Raw genomic sequence first — 26350 nt, 5'->3', positions numbered from 1 at the left:
AGCTCTCTATTAGGGGGTCCATATTTGCCTGAAGGGAATGCTCTCTCTCCACATCTCTTTCCCTCCCCTTCTGCCCCTCTACACATGCACCTCCTTTAAGAAGCTGATGCTCTTGTCCTTAGTCCCATTCATCAAAGCATCAGTGATACCTACAAGATCATCTCTTAGTAAAATTTCCCATCCTTTTCGTTTATTACTCACACTATGTTCTTGGTGTGCACACATTGGAGGCTGTAGGACAGAAGTTATAAAACTTCAGTGTACATAAGATTCTTACAGTTAATTATAAAATGCAGGTCCCTGGGTTCCGCAATCAGAGATTCAGAAGATCTGACCTGAAGCCAGGAGTCTGCTTTTTCACAAGGACTCCTTCTCCCAAGGTGAACTTGATATATGGTTCCTGGATCAAACTTTTAAAATGCTGCCTTCAGTATTGTTCCTGACTCCTTTTCCTTGAATCATCTGTTAAGGAAACCCTGAGTGTTTCCTTTATCATTGCCGATTTTTTAAAGCCATGACCTGTGTGTGGACTCTTCTACATTGCCTGGGTGTTTTTCTCTTTCTCCTTCTGTTCTCGGGCACTTGAACCTTCAAGGTGTGGTTGGGAGACTTGACAAACCCATTCTCTCTGGGTTTTGTAAGATGACACCACTCCTTTCAAGGAAGGCCATTGCTTAAATACTATCAGCCACAGCTCAGGACGCCAACTTTCACTCTCTGCATTTCTCTCCACTTCAGAGTCCGATCTCAAAGTCCCTAGACTAACATTTCCATTTTACATGCAGCAGCAAATCTATGTGGTGGTCCATGGGGCTATTATGGTCCTTTTGGTCCTCTGGCATATCTACAGCATGTGCACAAGAAGAGTGTTTTTAAAACTCAGGTCTATGTATCCCTGAGGGTTCGTTCATGTATTCTTGTAGGTCTGAAAACCCTCTGAGATAATTGTTGAATGTTATCTTTCCATTTTGATGATAATATTAAAAATATATGCATAATCTGGATCCTGTGGCTGACTCCCTTACAGTGGAGGGCTGCTACATGAATTCAGTTCCCATATACAAAGCGACAATTTAAAGGGACAGCATTTAACTTTTGGTGTGTTGACAAGCATATTTGGCTTCCATCTGGCTCAGACTGAAAGACTGAGTCCTTCCTGGGGGTGACAAGGGGAGGGCCCTCAGGTTCTGGCCCCTGGTACCTCTTTGGCTTCATCTCCTGCAGCTTGCCCCTTGCCCCACCAGCCTCCTTACTGTAGACGTGCTCCCTTAAGGGCCTTTCTACTGTTATTCTCTCTGCCCAGAAGGTTCTTCCCTCAGAGAGCTGCATGAATAATTCCCTCATCTTCTTCAGGTCTTTGCTTAAGTGATTAAATTTCTCAGTCTTATTTCAAATTGCAATTCCGCACTCACCCCACCTCCATCCCTCTGCCTATCACCCTTACCCCTGGTCTCTTCACATACAACAACATTCACTTATTCATAATGTGTGTTGTTCATTGTCTGGCTTGCCCTGTTAGCATGCATGCCCACAAGAGCAGAAATGGTTGTTTTGTTCACTGATGTCTCCCAGGCACTTAGAGCAGTGCCTAACACACAGTAGGTGTTTAATAAATACTTGATGAAGGAATGAATGAATTAACAACATTCACCTCATCTCTGTTCTTGTATTTATGCTCAATTTGTTCATCGGTTTTCCAGACAAAACTCCTCTTTTGGCAGTGATGATTTGCAATGGAAAGACATTTTTTAATGGCTAAAACTTTACACTTAAAAATTTGTGTTTCTCAAAGTGAGATCTATGTGGTCCAAGAATTCCAAGAATGCAAGCTGAGGGGATAAGGGGTCCCAAGTCAGACTAACACGTCTCTACAGGCTCCTGACTTGACCACTTCCTCTCCCTCCCTCCTGGGCCAGGGACAGACAGCCTGTCGCGGTCTGCCACCGCTGGACAAGCACAGACAGGCCTCCGTGAAAGGAACCTCTCGTGTTTTCGCCCAGTTTGAGTGTCATTTTCCCTCTCTTTGCCTCGCTTTCTTTGGCTTGCCAACTTTCAAGTTTGTTTCATTTTTCCTGATAATAAAAGAAACACACTTACCGTAAAACAAGATTTAGGGACCTCTAAAGACATACAAAGAAATAGATGCCCAAAGACTTGAAATTCCCCTGATTTGTAAAAGATACCTTCTGTATTTTGTTTCTCTGCTTATAAATGCAATACTCAGACACAGCCGCCACCATTAATATTTTGGTGCATTTCTTCCTAGTCCTTTTTCTATGTGTATGTATTAAGATGAAATATAGGAAGTTACCGATATTCAACCGTTGTTGACCTAGGAAATGGCGATTTTATATGGTATACCCTAGTCATTCACACAGTTGAAGCCATACTGTGTGTATAATTTTACATCCTATTCTTTTCACTTGTCATTATAACAGCACCACTTGCCCATGTATTTGTGAGCTTGCGTTAACAGCACAAATAATTGATGAGCATTAGCATCTCAGCTGGGAGCCCTGCCTCATAAATCATTGAAAACAGTCCACGTGGTGCCCAGGCTTCCTGAGTCTTGACATGAATGACAATCGCAGTGATTCTTCCAGGAAACTCGTCCTATAAATGCCCCCAGCCAATTGCCTGGGTGCAGTACCTGGCACCAGATTTTCTGCCCAAATGGCAGCTTCTGGGAATGCTGCTAGTAACTGTGTCCGGTCGTTCATCTTGTTCCTCTTAAATGAATTCGTTCCTTACCAGTGATGCATATTGGGTTTGTGGTATGTCTTCCTCTCCAATGAAATGACTCTCTTTGGCTTTTTGTGTTTCCTGTTGTTTGTTTAGTAGTTTCTGGGCCAGGTACAGTCTACCAGCATGATTGAAAGAGAGAGCTGACTTTTTTTAGCTTACCAGCAGTAGGAGGGCTGCTTTTAGGGCCCTGGCTTTCTCTCTGCAAACATCATCAGACTATCAAGTCTGTACTTTTTCATCACAGCAGAGTCCTGAGGAGTCCATGGACCATGTGGTCCCTTTATGTTGTGATTCTGCCTCCAAAATGATTGCCCAGGGACAGTAATCTATGTGGGTCCTCATTATCTGAGACGTGGGATAGCCCTGTTCCTCACGGGGGTCTCTATTTGCTCTACATCTGGCTGGGTTCAACCACATAGACTAAGAAGATTATATGTCCATCCGAAAGTCCCATTTGCATAAGGTTTGGGAGCTTATAAGGTCAACTGTCATTGCTGATAATAACATCATGTCACTCCAGGTGCAACAGTTTAAAAGGATGAACTTTAACATTTTGGCCCCAAGAATAAAACAGTAACAGGAGACCAGAACATTTAAAGGTAATCTACAGCGTATAAACATATCAAAGGGTTAGAGAAAATAAGGCAAAAAGACACAAAAAATGAAATATGCGGTCTCTCTTATGATCGATACATGGCAAGCAGAGAGGCAATATTATAAATATTGACCCTGGCTTTGAGGTCAGTCCAACTTGCATTCAAATCCTGACCCTGTCTCTTACTAGTTGTGAAAGGCTCCTAGATTGCTTCCTTTTCTGTAAAACTGACCTAAAAACACCCACTCTGCAGAATGACTGTATGGAGTAAAGACAGAATATGTGTAAAATATTGATCACACGTGAGCTTGATAATAGCAGTTATTATTGTTATTATTAGACACACAAAACTTCAAGAATTTTTGATTTGATCTTTTAAATGTTTAACATTGCAAACACAACATTGGGACAGTAATAGATAAACTTAAAAAGAAAAACCAACCTCACTACCCCCCCAAAATCAGACTATTTACATTTTCCCATATTTCTGTTACACAGGGTATTTGTATTTTCAGCTTTTCTTCACCTAACATTGTACTGTAAGTTTCCTCCTGTTGCAGCACGGTCTAGTTTAGTGTAAAATAGTTATTATTTCAACAAATATACCATAATCTAATTAATCATTCCTCTATTTGTGAACATTTATTTGTTTGGGGAATATTCTTTCCTTTTGTTCCTGTTTCTGCTATGGTGAGTTGAAATGCACGATTTAAAAAATATTTAGGCCTTTTTCCTTAGGTGTATAGATATTTTTTAGCTCGAATTTGAGCACTGTATAAGCTAATGACTGTTTACTGTGGAGAAGGAAGAGGTAGCTTCAGCCTAGTTTCTAGTGGAAGGCAAATTGGGACAACTCCAAGAATCCTCATGTTTATTAAGCTCGGTTTCCTCATCTCAGCACTTGACGAACTGGTATGAGGATGACCGATAACTGAGGTAGGCACTCAAAAAATGGATCGTTAAAGTGGACTAAACCCGCTCACGTTCTTGATTTCATTCATTCCCCACACAGCGCCCAGACCGAAGCGGTAGGTATTCATATTATTTGAAGCACAGAGGTAGGTATTCATATCATTTGGGGTAAGGTTCTTACCCCAGGTCACACAGCGGCTGGGAGAGGACGGAGAACGTCTTTCGCGGATTCTGAATTCCCAGCTTTCCCACTGGGCTTTGAAAAAAAAAAAAAAATGCCCCCAGACCCCACCCTAACTGAGGGCGGGAACCGAGTGGCTGAGGGTCCAGCTGAGCTCTGCGGGAGGTGTCGCTCGCCCTGCCAGGAGGCTCCGCCTCCCGGGCGCTCGGGCGCCGCCCGGCTCCGAGCATGCCCAGTGCGCTCCCCGCCGTCCCAATGGTGCCGGGAGGGCGCTGCAACTCCAGGTTTTGCTGGCGACCGGAGGTCCGGGGGCGGATGGCGGGGGGCGGGGCCGGGCGGGTCCTGTTCCTGGGACTCCCTGGTTCGGTTGAAATTCCCCGGACAAGACGCTTGGGCGGCGCCCTGTGCAGGGGCGCAACTACGGGGCAGGGACCGAACTGAAGCACCAGGTGCTGCCGGCTGCCGCCGAGTGGCCCTAGGCCCACAGGGCCCCTGGACCCTCAGGCATCTGGTCCGGACAGGATGATTACAGCCGTCACTCCATCCTTTCATTCACATATTCATTCAACAAACTGTTTTTGAGCACCTACTGTGTGCCAGGTGCTGTCGTAGGGACTGGGACAATGTAGTGAAGACGGGCAGGGCTACAGCCCCAGAGCTAAAATTCCAGAGGTGAATACACAGTAAGAAGTAAGCAAGTCAGGGGAAAAGGCAGTTACCGACCTCATCTCCTGCTACTTTGCCCTGCTTGCTATTTCCTAAGCAGTCCTGCGCCTTAGTGTCTGCACTGGCTGATCCCTCTGCCAGAAATGCTCTCCCCAGTTTATCTGCTTGGCTGAAATGTCTGACCACCTCATTGAAAACTGCACTCCCTCCACCCCAAGTTTCTTTCCCTCTCGTAAAGCATATCACCTTCTACTACTTGTCTATCGCCTGCCTCTCTTCCGCCAAACTCCGGCAAGGGACAGGATTTCTGTCTATTCACCGCACGTGAAGAAATCAGAGTAAGTGATCAATAATTATTTGTTGAATGAATTAATGGATAGTGATAAATGTGAAGAAAATAAAGTGAGGACATGGAACAGAGGGCTAACTTAGTAAGGTGGTCAGGGAAGGCCTCAGAGAAGGAGGACCTACGTACAATGAGAAGGTTCCAGCCACGGGAATAGCTGGGCAAAGACGTCCCACACAGAGGAGGAAAGGCATGTGTAAATGTCCTGAGGCTAGACAAGTTCTGAGTGTTTGATGGACAGAAAGGTGCTCATGGGGCTGCAGGAATGCAGGAGCCAGATCAGGTAAGTCTTGGGAAGAAAGTTCAAGCCAGGAAGTTTCTAGTGGAACGGGATGGGCACTGCACTGGGAGTCAGCAGGACCCCAGCTCGGCAAGACTTCTCCTTAAGTCAAAGATCTGTTTAGCGCCGGCTGCTCGACATCCCTAGGCATACAATCACTTAGGGCTGGGCACACAGTAGGTGCCCAATAAATGGTAATGGAACGAATGCCTGCGTGCATGCGCGAGGGGACACCGGCCTGCACGGAACTCGGCAAGAGAGCCCTGGTGGCCCTGGGAGACGCGTCCGAGCACACCGGCCTCGGGTGGGGGCGGGGGCGTCCCGCAGGGCGTTCCGGGAGCCCGCCCCCCGCCCGGCGCGCGGGCCCGTCGCGGCCAGCCGGGCCGGCGGGAGCCGCCCGCGGGCGGCACTGGGCATGCTCAGACGGCGGCCAGGTCGCGCCGCGAGCGAGCTTCTGCGCCGCCCGCACGCGCGACCTACCTGGGCGCCCCGCGCCCCCAGATGCTGCAGGTACGGGCCGGCGCGACCCCGGCGGGCTGGGGGCAGGGCGCGGGGCCACCGGGGGCCGGGGTCGCGCTGGGCGCTGCCCCGCCCCCACGCTTCCCCAGGCGCGCGGCGAACGCGCGGGCGGGCTGGCGGTCGCGGCGGCCCCGGGTTCCCGGCACCTCGTCGGGGCGGGGAGGGGGCGCCCTGGCCGCGCTCACCTGGTGGGGCGCGGGCGGGAGGGAGCAGGCCGGGCCGGGTGGGGCTGGGTCCCGGCGATCCGGGAGGGCCCAGCGGCCGGCGATCCGGGAGGGCCCAGCGCCGCCGTGACCGCGGCCCCTGCCCCGGCCGCCGAGGGGTTGCACAGCCCGCGTGGAGCCAGCCAAGCGCGGCGGCCAGACCTTCTTGGCTCCCAGGGCGAATTCGCCTCTCGGCTTTCAAAGATGGCATTTCCTGGGCCTGGCACGAACTCCAGCGCCAATAAATCCTTCCCGTTCCACGGGTGATATGGAATGATTTATCAGGTACCTGCGGTGAGACAGCTGCAGTGGGGGAGTGTATGTGAGAGCGCCCAGTCCCCCGGAAATTCCCGTTTTCAGCAACCTGAACTTACTGAGAAGTTGCGGTTGCCTTAAAAATTCATGGGAAGTTGAGACTAGTTGACACCTGGGTTTTCCGAGGTGGGAAAGAGCTTGTGACTCGGAAACTGGAGACCTCCGTTCAGGTTGGGCTCCCCCTTGGCCAGCTGGTGACCTTGGGGCGAGTTGTCTAACCTCTCTGATCTTCATTTTCCTCCCCTGCAAACAGCCGGTAATAATGCCCACCTCACTGGGTTGTTGGGTGGATTAAGTGGGATAAATTATGTGGAGGTGTTGGGCACCGTGCCCGGCCAAAGCAAGGAAGCAGTTGGCATGATGGGAATTTAACTCGTTTAGAGACCCTCGTGGCTCCCATTTCACCAGGAAATTGGAATTACAAAAGCATCTTCAGGGCCTAGTGCCAGATTGACAGACCCTGTCTTGTGCCCAGGAGAACTTCTACTGAAATCTTTGGAAAAACAATTTAGCTGAATTGTAATCGGAGAGCACCTTCTTTAAAAGCAGTTTTATACATTCAGAAACTCCAGAAGTTGGCAGTTCAGCTTGACTTACAAAAGAGCTGTTTTGCAAGATGATCCATCTCGCAAGTGTTTAAGCAGATGATGCTTTGAAAGTAAAGCCTAGTTAGGAAGATTTCTGTTCTAAAAAGCTCCCAAACCCAGCTTTCAGTGATAATTTAAATTAGCGTTTCTTAACTTTGGCAATGTTAACATTTGGGGTTCAATAATTCTTTGTTGTGGGGCCTTTTCTAGCATTGTAGGATGTTTAGCAGCACCTTTGGTCTCTACCTAGTAGATTCCGGTAGCAATCCCTTTCCCTCAGTTGTGCCAATCAAAAATGCTTCCAGACGTCCCTCCCTGTGCGGGGGCAGGGCACAAATTTTCCCTTTCTCCCCCCTTTAGAACCACCCTGCTTTCTGTCATCAGCCTATCTGAGTTGTTTGAGAAGTTCGTTTTATGTTTTTACTATAATAACCAACCTTTGTATGGACTTGTAGAACTGCACAGAGTACATCCACGTGCATCAACTCATTTAATTTTTACAACTCCCCCGTGAGGCTGGTGTGATTCCCATTTTACAGGTGAGGAAACTGAGGCTTTGAGCAGTCAATTACACAGTATGTGGTGTAGCTGGGATATAACTCATGTCGTCTGGTTCCACGGACAGGTCTTTTTCTTCTGCATCAGGCTGCTCTTTATTGTATTGAGACTTTCAAATAGATGGCGTTCCTGATGATTAAGGCAAGATGTAAAGTAGATTGGAAGCTGGAAACCTTTCTGGCTAGTTGAAAATTAACAACAGCAAGCTATTTTCTGACGGAGAGTAGGTCATTCTAGTTAAATATTCTAGTTTATAATAAGCTCCGATAAATCCTGCATACAGTTGATGGAATACCAATTTGCAGAGAATTAGAGTAGAATAAAACGTGCCTAATACTCTGTATTGATCCTGCCTTGTCTCTGGTGATTTGCTGTCTCCTAAAACCAACTCGTATATGCAAATTAGACATTAGCTGGAATGTAAAAGGTCAGGTTACTGAAGGCATCTCAGAGTGGCTGGAGTGGCTGAGGCATTCCATTCAGCAAGCATTTATTGAGCTGCTTCTACATGGCAGATGCAGTGCTGGGTGGGGATGCAGAGTGGGCCAGTGGACTCCAGTGAACCCCGGGGTGCCTGGGGAACTTCTCCTCAAGGAGAGGGCAGGTCTTGGCCAGGCCAGACACACAGGAGGCCAAGGTCAGGGACAGCTTGGGGCGGGAGAAAGAACCTAAGTTAACACAGAGTCCAATTCAGGATCCCAGACTGCTTCACCATCCTTTTTTTGAGCCCTCCATTTCCACATTTTATCATAGAGAAGGTATTCTGGTGGCTTGTAACATTCCCATTCAAGTGCCAGGAACCTGGTCAGAGATGTATCTTATCTCTGAAAGAAGTTGGGGTTTCAAGCTGGTAATTGGTCTCAGGGGATTGAGACCAACTCCTTGATTGTTGACTGTGATCTGGGAGATTCTGCATGCATTGTTTAATTTCAGTGTGCTCCCTCTCTCCTCTTACAGTTGAGGAAACTCAGCTAGCAAAGGTAGTGTGGGACCAGGAGCTAGAGGGACGAACTGGGACCTTCTGAACCTCGGGTCCAGGCACACGAGGAATTCCATTTTCTAGGATGGACATAATCTACCAGAGGACTTTGGGGATTGGAGGGAACAGGAAGACAAGGCACCCTACCCACCCCCCACCAACCTCAGGGTTTGTGGCATGTTGGGGGATGGGGGGAACCTGCGATGTGTGGTCCTTCCCTCTCTCCTTAGGTAAGTGCCTGTTGACCGTAATCCCAAGTGCTCACCTTCCTTCCTTCAGACAGTGGTCCTGGAAAGCAGGGCCACCCTCTTCATCTCTTCGCAGGGGCTGGAATGCCGAGGGCAATCCCCTGGCGTTGACAGGCTGGGAGTGTGGGGCAGCCAGCTGGTGTAGCTTCCCAAGCCTGGGCTCTTCTTTTTTTTAAAGGTTTATTGATTGATTGATTGATTGATTGATTGCTATGTTGGGTCTTCCTTTCTGTGCTAGGGTTTTCTCTAGTTGCGGCAAGTGGGGGCCACTCTTCATCGCGGTGCGCGGGCCTCTCACTATTGTGGCCTCTCTTGTTGCGGAGCACAGGCTCCAGATGTGCAGGCTCAGTAGTTGTGGCTCACGGACCTAGTTGCTCCGCGGCATGTGGGATCTTCCCAGACGAGGGCTCGAACCCGTGTCCCCTGCATTAGCAGGCAGATTCTCAACCACTGCGCCACCAGGGAAGCCCAAGCCTGGGCTCTTCTGACCAACTCTAATAGAGACAAGATCGGACCAGGTCAGTGTCCACTCTGCCCAGGTCTGGGTCCTGGCAACTGCAGACTCTGATCTCACAGGCGTCTCCTTTCATCTGCCTGAGGGGGAACTAAAAGGGAGTGCTTGGTAGGTCCCTGGCTGAAATCTGATCTGGTCATGGGTTCCGAGACCCAGAGATCTTGCATCTCCATATGATGCACCTGTAATAGCCTTCTGCCTCCAGGGGAAGATCAGCTGTGAGCACAGATGTAACAGCAAATTCAGACCTTTATTGAGCCTATACTATGTGTCAGGCCCTAGGGTTACAGAGATGAAAGCTGAACCCGTCTTGGAAGGATTCATGGTGGAGTTGGGAAGACAGTGACATTGTGACATTTCTGTGTGAGTGTGTACATGCATGTGGACATGCATGTGCTATCTATCTATCTGTCTGATAACTGCTTTAAAAGAGGATAAAGCTAGATGCAAGAGACCCCAGTGGAGAGAGCCATTCATTCTGATGGGCATTGGGGACCACCATAGGGAGTAGTTGGCATTTGAATTCAGCCTTGAAGGTAGAAAAAGATGGTATTCAGGGGGCAGACAGAACGGCAGATGCAAAGACTCAGAGGCATGAAGAGACCTCTTGTATTTCAGGAATGGTGACTCTTCCCAGGCCCAGCCTCCTGATCTTGGCTAATGCAGGACCCACCTCCTATAATTAGGTTATCCCCCCATCTCTGTACAGGGGCCTGGCCTCACTCAACCCAGGGTATGTGTCCATTCTCCTTGTTTGTCCTGCATAGGAGCGATGTCTCTGTGCTGTCTCTGAGGCGTGAGCACCCTCTGCCAGGGATACCGCTGGTTTTAGTTATTAAACACTGATATGGCACTTACTAGCTGCCAGGCAATGTTCTGAGTGCTTTCCAAATATTAATCACTCTTTTAATCTTTGTAGCAACTCTCTGGCCGTGCTGCTTCCCTGAGTACTGGCCACTGGGTAGGTAGGTGGGGGCAGAGCTCATGTCCCCGGTCTGTGTCCCTCTGTGGATGACGCTCTCATCATGGTACAGCTTCTCCTGGCTGCGGTTTACATCGATGTGCCAGGAAGCAGCCAAGTCTGAGAGTCGTGATGGAGTGCTGACTGCCCCGGATTTTTCTCTCCCTGACCCCGTTTCCTTCAGGGGTCCAGCAGGGCTCCACTGACTACATTTTCTGAACCAAAGACTGGGATCTGTAGTCTGAGAAAGAATGTTTGTGCTGCGTCTTTGTGCAAGAGGAGGCCTGGGAGGTGTTGTTTGGATACTGAGAGTGGAATTTTTGAGACATTTTGATGGTTTATGTGGAAAGTTAGGACAGAGCATTTGAAATTGGGATAGTCCTGGAAAATTCAGGTCCCGTGATTTACTGTCGGGATACATAAGCTTTTAGTAAATAGTTAAGCAATGTGTAGTTTGAATTTTCTGTACTGAGCCTCTTGGAGCCTCAAAATGGAATAAATAGTACCTTCTAGCCCCAGAATCTTGCTAGTACTTACCAGCCCCAGTTTACAGATGGGATGAGGAAACTGAGGCTCAGCGAGATGAAATGACTCCTGAAAGGGCGTACTGCTCTACGAGGACAGCCAGGGTTTGAACTCAAGTCTGTCCCCAGGCAAATACTTGACTGTAAAAGGAGGATAATAATAGAACCTGTTTCCATTAAATTGACCATGTTAAAGGAGCTAATGACCAAAAACCCACTCAGGTAGAACTTGGCACAGAAAAGGGTCCCCTCCCTTTGTGCTCGTGCCGCTGACCCGCAGACAAGCGCCTTGTTTAGCCTTCGATGCTGAGAGTGGCCATCGCGAGTGATGGCCTGCTCCCAGGGCAGGCCTGAGGGCCCGGCTCACAGGGCTAGAGGGACGTTCCAAGGGGCAGGATCCAGGACCAGAAAGGGGCCGTGGCCAGCTGGATGCTGTGTTGACGAAAGGCACTGGTCTGACTTAGAGAGAGGGGTGTGAAGACCTGGCCCCTGCACGCTACTTCCCTCAGGTGAGTCAGCCTCGGTCTAGACCTGAGGGTCTTGGTGGGAGAGGTAGCAACCAGCTCTGGCAGCCGTCCCTTGACCCGAACCACTGGTGGGCCTGGAGTGGAGATAATGACAGCCTTAGCTCAGGTCTTGCTCGCTTTGCTCCCCCCCCAATTCCCTCCCCAGGTCTGGTTATCAAATTCATACATGGTTGCTGTAGAAAATTAAGGTGTCAGGAAGCAATGGAAAAATCATGCATGGTGTTCTTCCTGGAAGCAGCTCTCCCACCACCATCACCACCATGGAGGACTCCACACGCCAGCCTGTTCTCTGCTGCAGCCAAGGGGGTCTTTCAGAACTGCTTCCTTTTGCTTTTAGAATAAAAGACAAAACTAATGTTGGCATCTCCTGCAGGCCCTGGTGTACATGCTTTGGTCCCCGTGCTTTCTCTGCTCACAGGGCCAGTGAGAACCTGGAACCTTCCTCCCCTCCTCCCCAGTTAACTCATTCTTTGGGCCTTGGCTCCATGATTGTAGATGCCTCCCCTCGCCTTCCTGCTGTGGGTAAAACTGCCTGCTGTAAACGCTCACATTCTGGCCACCAGGTCTCTCTCCTTTTACAGCACTTTTCACAGTTGCAATTTTGTGCTTAATTAGTGTAATATTTGTATTAGTACCTGTCTCCCCAGCTACACTGTGAGCTCTGTGCAATCAGGGTCTCTCTTCCTTTAAACACACATGCACACACCACACACACACTTTCTTTGAGACTTATTTTTTTTCTTTTAACTTTTTATTTTGACCTAATTCAGACTTACAGAGAAGTTCCAAGAATAGAACAGAGAACTCCCGTATACCCTTCACCCAGATTCCTCAAATGTTACCATTTTATCACATTTATTTTATTCTTCTCTCTAGGTATACATTTTTTTCCTAAACCATTTGAGGATCATTTATAGACTCTTCCTTTCCCCCTAAATACTTCAGTGTATTTCCTAAAACCAATGACATTCTCCTGTATAATTATGGTACACTTTTTAAACAAGAATCAGTATTGATACAGTACTGTTATCTAATCTACAGACCTACAGGCTTTGCCAGTTGTCTTGGTAGTGTCCTTTGTAGCAAAGAAAACCCCAGATCTTGTGTTGCATGTGGTTATGTCTCTTCAGTCTCCTTTAAATTAGAGCAGTTCCTCAGGCTTTCTTTGTCCTTTATGACCTTGACATTTTTGGAGAATACAGTCCAGTTATTTGGTAGAATGCTCCTCAGTTTCAGTCTGTTTTAACCCACCATGTGTCTTCAATGCCACTGAAACATCAAATGCACTCAGTTAACATTTGGTGAATGAAAAAAGTCAGCAGGTTGTCTAGTCTCCCCCACTCCCACTCCTTTCAGCAGAAGGATGTTGTGGGTTTTTTTGTTTTTTTAAATTTATTTTTGGCTGCGTTGGGTCTTTGTTGCTGGGCACAGGCTTTCTCTAGTTGCGGCGAGCGGGGGCTACTCTTCGTTGCGGTGCGCGGGCTTCTCGTTGCGGTGCGCGGGCTTCTCGTTGCAGTGGCTTCTCGTTGGGGAGCACAGGCTCTAGGCGCGCGGGCTTCAGTAGTTGTGGCTTGCGGGCTCTAGAGCGCAGGCTCAGTAGTTGTGGCGCACAGGCTTAGTTGCTCCGCGCCATGTGGGGTCTTCCCGGCCCAGGCCTCGAACCTGTGTCCCCTGCATTGGCAGGCGGATTCTTAACCCCTGTGCCACCAGGGAAGCCCAGGATGTTGTTATTTAGTTGCCATCTTGCTGTATATAGATTTGAATCTTGCTACTTTTATTTTTATGCATTTATTTTTTAATGGAAGTGTAGTTGACATACAATATTATGTCAGTTTCAGGTGAACAACACAGTGATTCGACATTTGCCTACATTATGAAATGATCACCACGATAAGTCTAGTAACCATCTGTCCCCATACAAAGTTATTACAGTAGTGTGGTCTATATTCCTTAAGCTGTATATTACATCCCTGTGGCTTATGTATTTTATAACTGGAAGTTTGTACTTCTTAATCCCTTCACCTAGTTTGCCCAACCCATCCCCCCGCCCCCTGCAACCATCTGTTTGTCCTCTGTATCTATGAGTCTATTTCTGTTTTGTTTCATTTGTTCTTTTGTTTTTTAGATTTCACATGTAAGTGAAGTCATACAGTATTTGTCTTTCTCTGTCTGGCTTACCTCACTTAGCATAATACCCTCTAGATCAGCGGTCCCCAAGCGTTTTGGCACCAGGGACCAGTTCCGTGGAAGACAATTTTTCCATAGACGGCTGGGGGTGGGGTGGGCGGGGGGACAGTTCAGGCAGTAATGGGAGCGATGGGGAGCGGCAGATGAAGCTTCGCTCGCTCGCCGCTCACATCCTTCTGTGCGGCCTGGTTCCTAACAGGCCGCGGCCCAGTACCGGTCTGCAGCCCGGGGGTTGGGGACCCGTCCTCTAGATCCATGTTCCCACAAATGGCAAGATTTTAGTCTTTTTTATGGCTGAGTAATATTCCGTTGTGTATATACACCACATCTTTGTTCATTCGTCTATCCTGATATTCTTTTTTAATAACACAGCTTTCCCCCCAAAAGAGAGGCTTCCTCCAGGGATAGTGAGCCTGCTGTCTCTGCAGGAATACAGGCGGACGCCGGGCCATGGCTTGGCAGGGACGCTAGAGAGGAGGACAGAACATTTGGTGAGGGGCAAGGCTCAGCCTGCACGTCCCTCCCGACACTGAGTGCCTTCTCCAACTGCAGCTCTGACTTCCCAGGCCTAGGGGCCCAAGAATAAGGTAACTAGAATTTCTAATCCAAACCAGAACATTTTGAGAATAAATGGGGGGCTGTTAATAATTGCATCTAATCAAGTAACTTCAACTGGGGCTATCCTGGACAAATCAGGATACGTGGTCACTCTACCCAAATGTGACTTTGAAGTTGGAGATCAGTGCCTGGGGATCAGCCTAGAAAACCCTCTAGCAGTAGGAATTTTCTGCGTGGACAAAGCAAAACTCATCTCCCTGGCATTACCTGCAGGCCCATATTAGTGGTTTTGGTCCTCTCTGTGGCCTCACCTCCCTTGGTGTGCCCCTCCCAGCCTTTCTCCTGCTACACCCACCTTGTTTCAACGCTCCCCTCACCTGTTCCTTCCTGCCACGGGGACTGAGAGAGCCTGGAACATCACTTCCAAACCCAGGCTGGATGGAGGAGGCGGGTGGTGTTTGTGATACATGCACAGGGGGGAAAACAAGCCAGCTGTGCTTCCTACTGACCCAGTTTTAATGGAACTTAAGAGCCAGGGTGTGTAAGTGAGGTATGGCTGGAGACCAGAGTTTCCCTAGACCTCATCTTTCCCACCCGGCCCCCTCAGTGCTCACACTTCCACCTGTCTTTCGTGCACAGACACCCAGGTTCCTCTTCCAGCCCTAGTTCTGAGATCAGAACCGAGTCGCCGGTCTTTGGCAGAGGCACGGAAGCTGCTGGCATTGGGGACCCAGGCACAAGAGGATGGGCATTGAATGACTAGAAGGTGCAGAGAAGGACTTGGATGCAGAGAGACCAGCCAGGAAACCAGCATCGAGGGAGTCTGGTAACAAGGCCAATACAGGGTCATTTATCAGGAAGCCTAGAGTTGCAGTATTGAATGCCTGACACTCGGTCACGGGGGCGGGCACTGGTGTCTGATTAGCCCAGTTCCTTAACTCATTTTCTGCCTAGCAAAAAACACGAACTCTGCCTTCCTGGATTAAAAAGTGTAGGCATACCTCATTGTATTGGGCTTCGCAGGTACTGTGTTTTTTACATTGAAGGTTTGTGGCAACCCTGCATCAATCAGGTCTTTCGGTGCCAGTTTTCCAACATCATTTGCTCACTTCGGGTCTCTGTGTCACCTTTTGGTAATTCTCGCAATATTTCAAACACTCTACTGGCAAAAGATAATGAGGCACTGAAGGCTCAAATGATGGTTAGCATTTTTTAGCAATAAAGTGTGTTTAATTAATGTATGTATATTGTTTTTTAGACATAATGCTGTTATACACTTAATAAACTACAGTATAGTGTAAACATAACTTTTGTATGCACTGGGAAACCAAAAAATTTGTGTGACTCGCTTTATTGCAGTATTTGCTTTATTGCGGTGTTCTGGAACAGAACCCACAGTATCTCCGAGGTATGCCTGTTTTATAGGGTGAAAATGTGAAGGTATAGAGATTTTCTGGGGCATCCTAGTCTTGTGGACTTCAAGAACATGGTCCAGTGCAGTATAGTGTTTTTATAACTCCAGGCATTGGCGGCTTTAAGGGAAAAGCCAGTTAATGAGAGTTTCTAGTTATTAGAATGCAAGATACTAGCACTTACTGAACTTTGGAAATTTTTCTGGTTAACTGCGATATTATGTTTACTGGTTAAAAATGTTCTCCCCCACCCCACCCAGGCATAGCTATGTAAAAGCATTGAGTTTGAGGTCACCTTTTACAGGACAGAGAGGGTCACACCGTGTCTGAACTGGAAAGGACCTCAGAAGAACCTTTTCCAGCTCCCTCTCTTTACAGATGGGGAAACTGAGGCATGCTCAGGGCACACAGATAGTCACAGAGCAGGGACTGGTACCTGCATCATACAGTTTCCAGCCCCCAGATCTTGGGTGTGTTTTCTAGATCTCATCTAAGGAAGTTATTAAATAGACTGTATATTTCTATCATTTGTTACATCTTTGGCATTTGTCTTAACTGTAGAAATAAGCTGTATTGGCATCAAAGTATTAATAGTTGTGCATTTCTTGCTCTTTTATGTAGAAGTTGCTAGGCTGATTTTTTTTTTAATTAATTTATTTTTGGCTGCATTGAGTGTTCGTTGCTGTGCTTGGGCTTCTCATTGCAGTGGCTTCTCTTGTTGTGGATCTCAGGCTCTAGGCATGCGGGCTTCAGTAGTTGTGGCATGTGGGCTCAGTAGCTGTGGCTCACGGGCTCTAGAGCACAGGCTCAGTAGTTGTGCAACGGGCTTAGTAGTTCCTCGGCATGTGGGATCTTCCTGGACCAGGGCTCGAACCCGTGTCCCATGCATTGGCAGGTGGATTCTTAACCACTGCACCACCACGGAAGCCCTGCTAGGCTGATTGTTTTTTTCGTTTTTATGTAAGAAGATGATATATACCTTCCATTGAGTTTCTGTATTCTGTACTAGTGTTTCTCAAACTTTAGCACATCAGAATCGCCTTTTAAACACAAGGCTGCTATGCCCCACCCCAGAGTTTCTGAGTCAGTGGGTCTGAATCAGACTCGGGTGGGGCCTCAGAATTTGCTTTTCTTTTTTTTTTTTTAGCACTTTTTTTTTTTTAATTTTTGGCCAGGCCACGTGGCATGCGGGATTTTAGCTCCCCGACCAGGGATCGGACCTGTGCCCCCTGCAGTGGAAGCTTGGAGTCTTAACCACTGGACTGCCAGGGAAGTCCCATAATTTGCATTCTAACAAGTTCCTCGGTGATGCTGCTGGTCAGAGACCAGGGACCATCTTTGAGGACGGCTGCCCCAGGCTTAGTGATAGTTCCAGATGGTGTGCTCTGTGCTTTACAGCCAGCTGGGCCCTCCTTGCTGCCCAACCAGCCCTCCATCCTCCCCTGTTGCTCCCATGCCAGCCAGCCTAACTTCTCCACCCTCTCTGGGTCTCCTACCTGTTGCCCTCCCCTCTCCAGATGACCCCCACCACCTGTGGCCCTGGATGCTCAGGGCCATCTGGAGGGAGCTTCCTCGCCTTTCCCCCTCCCTCCTTCATTTCTCTTTCTTCCTTTCTTCCAGTTTGAGAAATGAGTGTCTCTGGCTCTGGCTTACCTCTCCACTTCAGTTGAAAAACTGTCATCCCATCACCTGAAAAAAAAAAAAGAAAAGCCTTCTCCCAGCCCGGCCTTACCATTAGGTCACCGCCCCATCACTCCCTTCCTTTCACTGCCAAGCCTGCTGGCGGAATAGTTTACAGTCGCAGAAAAAGATTGGCTCTCACCTCTCTTGACATAGACATGCTATTCAATTCCAGGAGTTCAGATTTTCTATACCTATGCTGAAAGAAAGACGGTTTTTTTAAGGTTTTTTTTGTTGTTGTTGTTTTTTTTGTTTTGGCTGCATCGGGTCTTTGCTGCTGGGCGCGGGCTTTCTCTAGTTGCGGCGAGCGGGGGCTACTCTTCGTTGCAGTGGGCGAGCTCCTCATGTGGTGGCTTCTCTTGTTGTGGAGCACAGGCTCTAGGCATGCGGGCTTCAGTAGTTGTGGCATGTGTGCTCAGTAGTTGTGGCACGCAGGCTCAGTAGTTGTGGTGCGCGGGCTCTAGGGCACGTGGGCTTCAGTAGTTGTGGCTCAAGGGCTTAGTTGCTCTGCAGCATGTGGGATCTTCCCAGACCAGGGATCGAACCCGTGTCCCCTGCATTGGCAGGTGGATTCTTAACCACTGCGCCACCAGGGAAATCCCAGAGAGACATATTTTTTTATTTGTGGTAAAATACACATAACATAAAATTTACCATTTTAACCATTTTTAAGTGTATATACAGTTCAGTGGCATTAAGCACAGTCACATCTCTGTGCTACCATCACCACCATGCATCCACAGAACTCTCTCATCTACAAAAACTGAAACCCTACCCATTGCATACTAACTCTCCATTCCCTCCCCGAACCCCCACCCCATCCCTGGCAACCACCCTCTACTTTCTGTCTCTATGATTTTGTCTACTCTAGGTACCTCATATAACTGGAATCATGCAGTACTTGCCCTTTTGTGACTGGCTTATTTCATTTAGCATAATGTCCTCCAGGTTCATCCATGTTGTCACATGTGTCAGAATTTTCTTCCTTTTTAAGGCTGAGTAATGCTCCATTGAACGTACGTACCACATTTTGTTATTCAGTCATGTGTCAATGGACACCTAGGTTGCTTCCACCTTTTGGCTATTGCAAGTAGTGCTTCTATGAACATGGGTGTACCGAAGGACACAATTCTGATTAAAGGGGGCTTGCAACCTCAGGTGAGATGTTTAGGCATTTATTTATCTAGCAGTCTCAGCTTTATCTATCGCCTGCATCCCCCAGCCCATCGTCCCCAGGCTTCCCCACCTGCCCCTTGAGCAACACTACCCTTGCTGTGATGGCCAGGAACCGCTCACTTGTCAAGATCAGTGGCATTTGGTCACTCAGACCATTTGGTCTTTGTGCCGATGCCCTCCTGCTGGGGCTTCTGTGATGCAGCTCCCCTCCTGCCTCCCCACCCACCCTGGCTCATCCTCTGCTCTCTGGCTCCTTTCCCTCTGCTCTGTCGTCCTGCAGGCCTTCCTGGGTGAGCACACCTGATCCCATCATCAGGGGCTCACAGGTCTGTTCCAGCCTGGTCATCTCTGTGTGTATCACATCTGAACATTTCCCCCTGAGTGTCCCCAGGTCCCTCTTCTGCATGTGCGTGTCCAAAGCAGAGCTCTGCACCTTCCTCCTTAAAAATGTTCTCTCTGTAAGTGACGTGTCTTCCAGCTTAGAAACCCCAGGGTCTCCCTTCACTGCCCCTACAGCTGCACTGGACAAGTCCCTCCCATCACACCTCAGCCCCTCCTCCAACCTGCCCTTCCTTCCCCACCACTAAAACTGGGTGGGTTCACACACTTCTCCCATTTGCCTCCACTTTGCCTCTCTCCCCAATGGGTCCCTAACATTTATACCTGCTTCATGTTGTTGCCAGAAAGTGTTCCCTGCAGAAGCACTAAGATCACCTCTTCTCTGCGGGTCCCATGTCACCTGGCTCCATCCGGCCTTGCTTTCCCCTGTCTCTCCCCCTAACCCTGCTGGCGATATGCTCCAAGCCAGGGCTTCCCAAGCTTTAGTGCTAACATGCAGATTCTGATTCAAGGGGCCTGGGGGGGTGGGCCCTGCCTTCTGCGTCCCTAACAGGCCCCCCAGGTGGTGTTGAGACTGTGGCCAGAGACCACATGTTGAGTAGCTGGACTCCAGAATAGATCTGTATATCACAAATAAAGTGTGTATCACAAAGTGTTTTTAGTCTATAAATAATGCAGGAATTTAAAATTTTTGTGTTGTAATTTTAACGTTTTCTGTTTTATACAAAGTTAATCTTACATTTTTTTGATCATAAGGCAGATTCCCTTGTTGCAGTGATTATTTGCTACTAAAAGACATTTTCAAAGACTAAGAAAGGCTTTAGTTTCTTAAGAGTTACCATATAGGTCCAGGTGAATGAATGTATGGGGGGGTTAAGAATGTTTCCCCATTAAATGGGTACATATTCAGGGTCGGGCTGCCCCTTGTGAGCATCCCCAGGGCAGAGACCTTCTCTTCCTCAGCTCCATCCCCAGGGCCCTGCTGCCTCCTCAGGATGTGGGCTGAAGGGTAAGGAGGCAAGTCTCGGCCCTCCTCTTGGAGATGATGGTGGAAACTGGTGATTTGATGTCGGAAGACTGGGCTTGGAAGGGAGCCCCGTCAAAGGAGGGGAGGGAAAGGGTTCTTGGCAGCTGGGCCTTGTTGAGGCCTGTTTCATGATTTTAGTAGGGTTTTGCTGTGGAGGAGCCGCTTGGGAGAAAACTGCTGGTGGAGGTGTCCCCTGGTGATGGGCTTCCTCCTGGAGAGGGGAGGGGAGGGGAAGGGAGGGGAGGCGAGGGGAGGCGAGGGGAGGGGAGGGCGGGCAATGGAGCCGAGCAAACCTGGGGGGCTCTGACTGCATTGGCTGCCTCAGGAGGGTTGGAGAAGCATGTCTCACGTGGTGAAGGATCAGGTTCGTGAGTGAGGGGATGGGGTAGATGTCAGGGAAGAGGGTAGCCGTTGGGGGCCAGCCTGCTCCAAAAGCTTCAGCGCTCCTGCTGTCCCGTTAGTCTCAGCAATTTAGTCCATCGTTGAAGGGCTTCATGATCTGGCCCCCCGCTTGCCTCTCCCACTTGTTCTGTGACTTTCCCCCTCGTTTCTAGGTCTGGCCGAAGGACTGTCCCCAGTTAAAATGCAGGTGTACCACCTCCTCCTGAGTCCTGTGGTGTGCACTGTTCTCTCTTGGTGCAGGTTGTAAGCTGGGGCTGTCTCCGGACCCCCTCTCACTAACTCTGTGACCCCAGCGAGCCTCCTGACGTTTTGATGTCCTCATTTCCACAGTGGGGATGACAAGTATCCCCGCCTCAAAAGGCTGGGTGAAGATTCCAGGATGACAAGGGCTTCTCCCAGTGGCACATGATGATTACTCAGGAAGTACTGGCGGTCCGTCACTACCTGCCATCTGTCCCTCTCAGTGAGCTTGTCAGAAGGACCGTAGCGTGACACTTGTCCCCAGGTGGAGCCCCGCTCTCAGATGGAGAGGGCTGTGACCCATGCACGCTGCCCTGGGCAGGGTGGGGCCAGAGTGGTGCCACTGTGGGGTGGACACCCTGGGGGTGGTGTGTCAGCTCATTGCATGGATGTTGAAGACGCCAAGAGATGGCAGCTGGCAACAGGGTGAAAGGAGGAAGCTGAAGGCCTGGGGGACTTGAAATGGGTCGGCGAGCAGGGCCTCTCAGACTTTAATGTGCACACGAGCAGATTCAGATACCGTAGGCCCGGGGCCGGGCGTGAGACTGTGCATTCCTAACGGCACCTGGGTTGATAACAGTGCCGCCAGTCTGGACACCACACCGTGAGTGGCATTGGTCAGGAATATGACACGTGGTGGCAAGGCTCATGGAGAGGAGCATATGGAAGAAGCAAAATAAGCTCAGCTGCGTGGCCTTCTACCCAGCCCCGTGGAGCACAGGCACCCAGGTGTCTGGGGTGTGGAGGGTTAGATGGGAATCAGATTGCGGGTGATGGGCAAGGGGCAGCGGGGGCCCCTGCAGGTTTGGGGATAAGTGTTGGGTGAGTTGATTTTGCCGTTTGATACTCCATCCTTCAAGGTGTAGTTTTGCCATTAGAATCCCCTTAAAAGCTGTTTGCATGGGCTCGAGAATGAGCTGTGGTCACACCCTAGACAAAGCCCCAGCAGCCAGTGGCACACACCTGACTCCACAGAAGCACTCCCCACGCTGCAAGGTGACTGTTTGATTATTCGTGCATCTCTCTCTGACTGACACAGCCTCTTCCTCACCTCTGAGCCCCAGCACCTGCTGTGGAGCCTGGCCACAGCTGGGGCTCATTAAATGTCTGTGGCGTCGTAGGGGGTGAGCTCAGAGTGTTCACGCAGGAAGAACACATAAAGCCCTGTGTCTGAAAGAGCGGGGGAACGAAGCCCTGAGTCAGGTGCCTGGGAGAGTGGGGGTGTGGATGGGAGAAGATGGTGTAAGCAGTCAGCAGGACCTCAACTAAAAACGCCAGGACCGTCTTCGGAAGATAGAACAGGGACTCAGAAAGGATGAGTGCCGGGGATTTGGATTTGGGCATCCGTTGTGAGAGTTGGGCTGTGAGTTTTCTGGAGTGGTGGAGGCTTCAACGGGAGGATGGGAATTTCAGCCAAGAAACCATTGGTTTGATCCAGGATCCCAGAGCAAACCTGCTTTTCCGCTTCCTTCAGGAGAGGGCAGGTGTCCAGATTTATGCAAATTGAGGATTAAGAAATTTCTCCCTGTGCATCGGTGTGCCATAAGCAGTGCTTCCCAAGGCTGGGTGGAGCCAGCAGGTTGAGGCCCATCATGTGGCAGGGGCTGGAGACACAGCTGTTAGCATGTTGAACCTCAACCGTGGAAGGAGGGGCCCCCTGAGGCGGGGGTCTAACTCCCTGAACCTCAGATGCCCTGTGAGGTGGGGTCCTCAGAGGCCCCTGTGAGTTGGGGTCACCCTTGTTTTGCTGAGAAGGAAATGGAGTCTCAGAGAGGTTCAGCAACTTGCCCACTGTCACACAGCTGGGAGGCAGAGGAGTCAGGCTACAACGTGGGTCTGTGGGCCAGGGGAGTCTCAGGTGGGGCAGCCCAGCCTGGGAGCGGGGTTTCTGGGGAAGGAGTGACAGGTATAGCAGCAGGGCCAGGGCTGTGGCAGGGTGGGGAGGGCTGCCAGTACCAGGCGCTGGGGGCAAGCGGGAGGAAGAGGAAGAAGCAGGGTCAGGTGAAGGCAGAAAGGGGCGAGGAGGTGACCAGGTGTCACGGAGGGCTGAGGTTTAAGCAGTTACACACCCTCGGCTCGAATGAGGTATCAGGTGACAACATTTTAAGTTCTATCAGTTTGATTTTTGAGCTCATTCTTGCTCATAGAAAACTTAGGCACTACAGAAAATTTGAAAGAATAGACAAACTAACAATTTTCACGGTCTTGTGAGTTCCTTCATACTTTATACAGTGACTTATAGTTGTGGTCACACTGTAGGTACAATTTTATAACCAGCCTTTTTTCCTTAATATTCTAATGTTTTCCATGTCATTTTGAAGTCTTCATGGACATCCGTGGCTATTTTATGATTTACTTAACTGGCCCTCTAAGCTTGGAAATTGGCTTTTTGGTGTAATTTTCAATGTTATGTCTCTGGGAGGAAGATCTTTGCAAATAAAACTTTCGTGTATGGATGTATCCTGACAGTAGGTTCCTAGAAATGGAATTACTGGTCAAACCACCTCCCAGCATTGTTGGAATGATACGCTGTTAGGAGTGCTGACACGAGCCTTCTAGGAGTGCAGGTGTCAGCCTTGTGCACACTAGCTGTTCACTCAGTGCGTGTGTGTGTGTATTTCACAAGCATTTATTAAGTGCCTGTGGGGAGAGACTCCATTTTCTGTGGCCAGGTCAGCACAGTAGCGGCTGCCGGCATCTTGGGCTTGACTGGGACGTGTGGGAAGTTTGATGGCACATGATGTCCCAGCTGTGCCTGCCCAGGAGCCCGGGACAGGCAGCGCTGTGTGGCCGCGGGGTTCAGGCGGTGCTCACGTGCGAGTCTGGAGCTGCCTGCCTTCCCCACTGTAACACTTAGGGACATGGAAGGACTGAGTGTGATAGTCCTCATTTTGTCCCTTTATGCATGTCATTCGCAGATACTCAGGCTTGCTAGGCACTGCTCCAGGCTCTAGGGGCACAGCAGTTCACAACAAAGTCCCTGCCCTTATGGAACTTCCATTCTAGCAGGAGGTAGGGGCATGGGAGTTGGGAGGAAACAGTCAGTGAACATATTTGATATGTCTAGCAGTGATGAACGCTAAGGAGAAGGGTGCAGTGAGAGGAGAGATCTGGACGGCCTCACTGATAAGACACCTGGCTCGCTCTAAGGTGGAGGATGTCTGAGAGAAGGGAGTTCCAAGCAGAGGGAACAGCAACTGCGAACACCTGAGGTGGGAACGAGCTTGTAACAACTGGGTACAGGGCAGGGGCAGTGTGGCTGGAGCAGAGTGAGCAGGTGAGGTGCTGCGAGAGGTGGACAGGGAGGGGGCCCTCGTGTAGCAGAATGAGATCCAGGACCCGGAGTTCATTTTTCCATGGGCAGGTTTTGGAGCCAGAGGACCATCTGGAGCAGTTGAGGCTAACCTGGTGCCTTTCTTGGATTTCCGGTGGGTGATCACTCAGGCCTGTGTTTGGTGGGAAAGCTCTGGGAGTGGAAGCCCAGGCTTTGGGAAGTCACTGGCTCCGTCAGCCCTTTGGTTTCCTCCTCTGTGCGATGAAGGACTTGAACTAGGAAACTGGTAAGGGCGTATTGGGCTTTCCAGGGCTGAGACCCTCTGCCCTGTCCTCAGCTAAGTGCGCTGGTTAGATCTTGGATTGTTTTAGTTGAACTAGTAAGAGTATGTAAGTGCAATTGTTGATACATATTTAGTTCTTAGTGTGGTTGGCCGATCAGGTTTACTTTGTTACAGATGAGCCTTTCAGCCAGCTGTGGGTGGTCTTATAGTAGTGATGAGAAGGAGGTGGGAGATGGAGGATACTCCCCCCGACCAAGTGGTTTATCCACTCAACTGTCCATTTATCCCACAGTTAATTATTGAGCACCTGCTGGGTACCAGGCACTGGGTCGTGGTCTTTAAAAGACCCAGACCCTGCCTTCATGAAGTTCACAGTCTAGTGCAGCAATGCTAGCTCTGCCAGAGGATCATGATGGGAAGGGACCCTGGTCAGAAAGACCAGGGTGCCTCCTACCTCTTGCCATAAACAAAAATTAAGTCAAAATGGATCAGTGCCCTAAATATAAGAGCTAAAGCCATGGAACTCTTAAGAAAAAACAGGGATAAATCTTAATGACCTTGGAGTTAGCAGTGGATTCTTGGATATGACACCAAAGCACAAGCAACAAAAGAAAAATAGATAAATTGGACTTCATCAAAATTAAAAACTTTGTATCTCTAAGGACATCAAAAAAGTGAAAAGACAGCCTACAGAATGGGGAAACTATTTGCAAATCCTATCTGATAAAGGTTTAACATGAAGAATATATAACGAACTCCTATAACTAATCCAAATTAAGATAAACAACCCAATTTCAAAATGGGCAGAGGACTTGAATAGACATTTCTCTGAAGATCTATAAATGGCCAATAAGCACATGAAAAGTTGCTTAACATCAGTAGTCATTAGGAAAATGCAAATTAAAACCCCAGTGAGATATCACTTGACATCTATTAGGATGGCTATTATCAAAAGTATAGGTAAGGATGTGGAGAAACTGGAACCCTCTTATATTGCTAGTAGGAATGTGAAATGGTGCAGCCTCTGTAGAAAGCAGTTTGGTGGCCCTTCAAAAGGCAAAACATAGAATTCCTGTATGACCCAGCAATTCCACTCCTAGGTATATACCCAAAAGCAGATGTTTGTACAGAAATGTCATTGCAGCACTATTTACAACAGCCAAATGGTGGAACCAGCTCAAGTGTCAACAAAGGAATAGATAACAAAATGTGGTCTCTCCATACAATGGAATATTATTCAGCCTTGAACAGGAATGCAGTTCTTATACGTGCTACAGCATGGATGAACCTTAAACGTTATGCTAAGTGAAGTAAGCCAGTCACAAAAGGACAGATATTGTATAATTCCACTTATATGAAATATTTAGAATAGGCAAATTCATAGAAAGTAGATTAGAGGTTGCCAGAGGTTGGGGGAGGGAGTAGGGAATTATTGCTTCACGGGTGCAGAGTTTCTGTTTGGAGTAATGGAAGAGTTCGGGGAATAGATCGTGGTGTTGGTTGCACAACATCGTGAATGTAATTAATGCCACTGAATTGTACACTTAAAAATGGTTGAAGTGGCAAATTTTATGTTCTGTTTAACCACAGTTTAAGAAAAGAGCAGAGCAGGTAGTGCTGTGTCTGGGAGGAGTACGACTTTGTCAGGAGCCACCGGGTCTGGGTTCCGCTCTGTGCCGGGTCACCTCGGGCATGGTCCTTGCTGTCTTTAGCCTGAATCCCTCTTCTGATGTGGGAGCCGGATGAGATGACACGTGTAGTCTCTGGTGGGTCATGGGTGGTCAGGAGATGCCTTCCCATCCCCTTTAATTCCATCCTTCCCAGTGTAAAAGGATTGTTCTACCTGGTAGAAAAGACAACAGTACATCTGATGGTTTTGCCCAAACTATCATTAATTATCTGCTCATCTGTTCTGCCTTTTTTTGTCAGATGGTGGTCTAGCCCCTTCCTGTCACCGTGTGGCCATGCATCTTTGGTGGTTGGGTTTTTTTTTTCCTCCCTAAAGCAGGGCTCATCCGGGCCCAACTTCCTGACATTTGTGCCTACTCTTGATCACTTGCTCCTTCTTCCCTCCTCTCGTTTACTGTGGGTCCTTTTGGAAGTCTGAGCCCT

The 26350-nt window shown here is 49.0% G+C and overlaps 1 protein-coding gene and 1 long non-coding RNA gene across 5 annotated transcripts in view; one reads left to right on the top strand and one right to left on the bottom strand.

Moving 5' to 3' along the window:
* Positions 1 to 4592, bottom strand: part of LOC118896458 — a 57299-nt gene extending 52707 nt beyond the window's left edge. The window contains exon 1 of the long non-coding RNA XR_005020179.1: positions 4434 to 4592. This is a non-coding gene — a long non-coding RNA (uncharacterized LOC118896458). The remainder of the gene's footprint in view (positions 1 to 4433) is intronic.
* Positions 4593 to 6147: 1555 nt separating this feature from the next.
* The window catches only part of PTPN3 (protein tyrosine phosphatase non-receptor type 3), a 109657-nt gene continuing 89454 nt past the window's right edge, over positions 6148 to 26350 (top strand). For 2 of the 4 annotated variants that reach the window (XM_036855183.1, XM_036855180.1), the window contains exon 1: positions 6169 to 6235. The gene's annotated coding sequence lies outside the window, so the exon portion shown is untranslated. Of the gene's footprint in view, positions 6236 to 14219; positions 14435 to 15044; positions 15232 to 26350 lie in introns of all 4 variants that reach the window. The other 2 variants (XM_036855181.1, XM_036855182.1) reach the window with 2 other exon arrangements.

This window comes from Balaenoptera musculus, chromosome 6, assembly GCF_009873245.2.
Source record: "Balaenoptera musculus isolate JJ_BM4_2016_0621 chromosome 6, mBalMus1.pri.v3, whole genome shotgun sequence".
Lineage (NCBI taxonomy): Eukaryota > Metazoa > Chordata > Mammalia > Artiodactyla > Balaenopteridae > Balaenoptera > Balaenoptera musculus.
The sequence above is the reverse complement of the archived record's forward strand: the minus strand, read 5'-3'. Positions and strand labels throughout refer to the sequence as shown.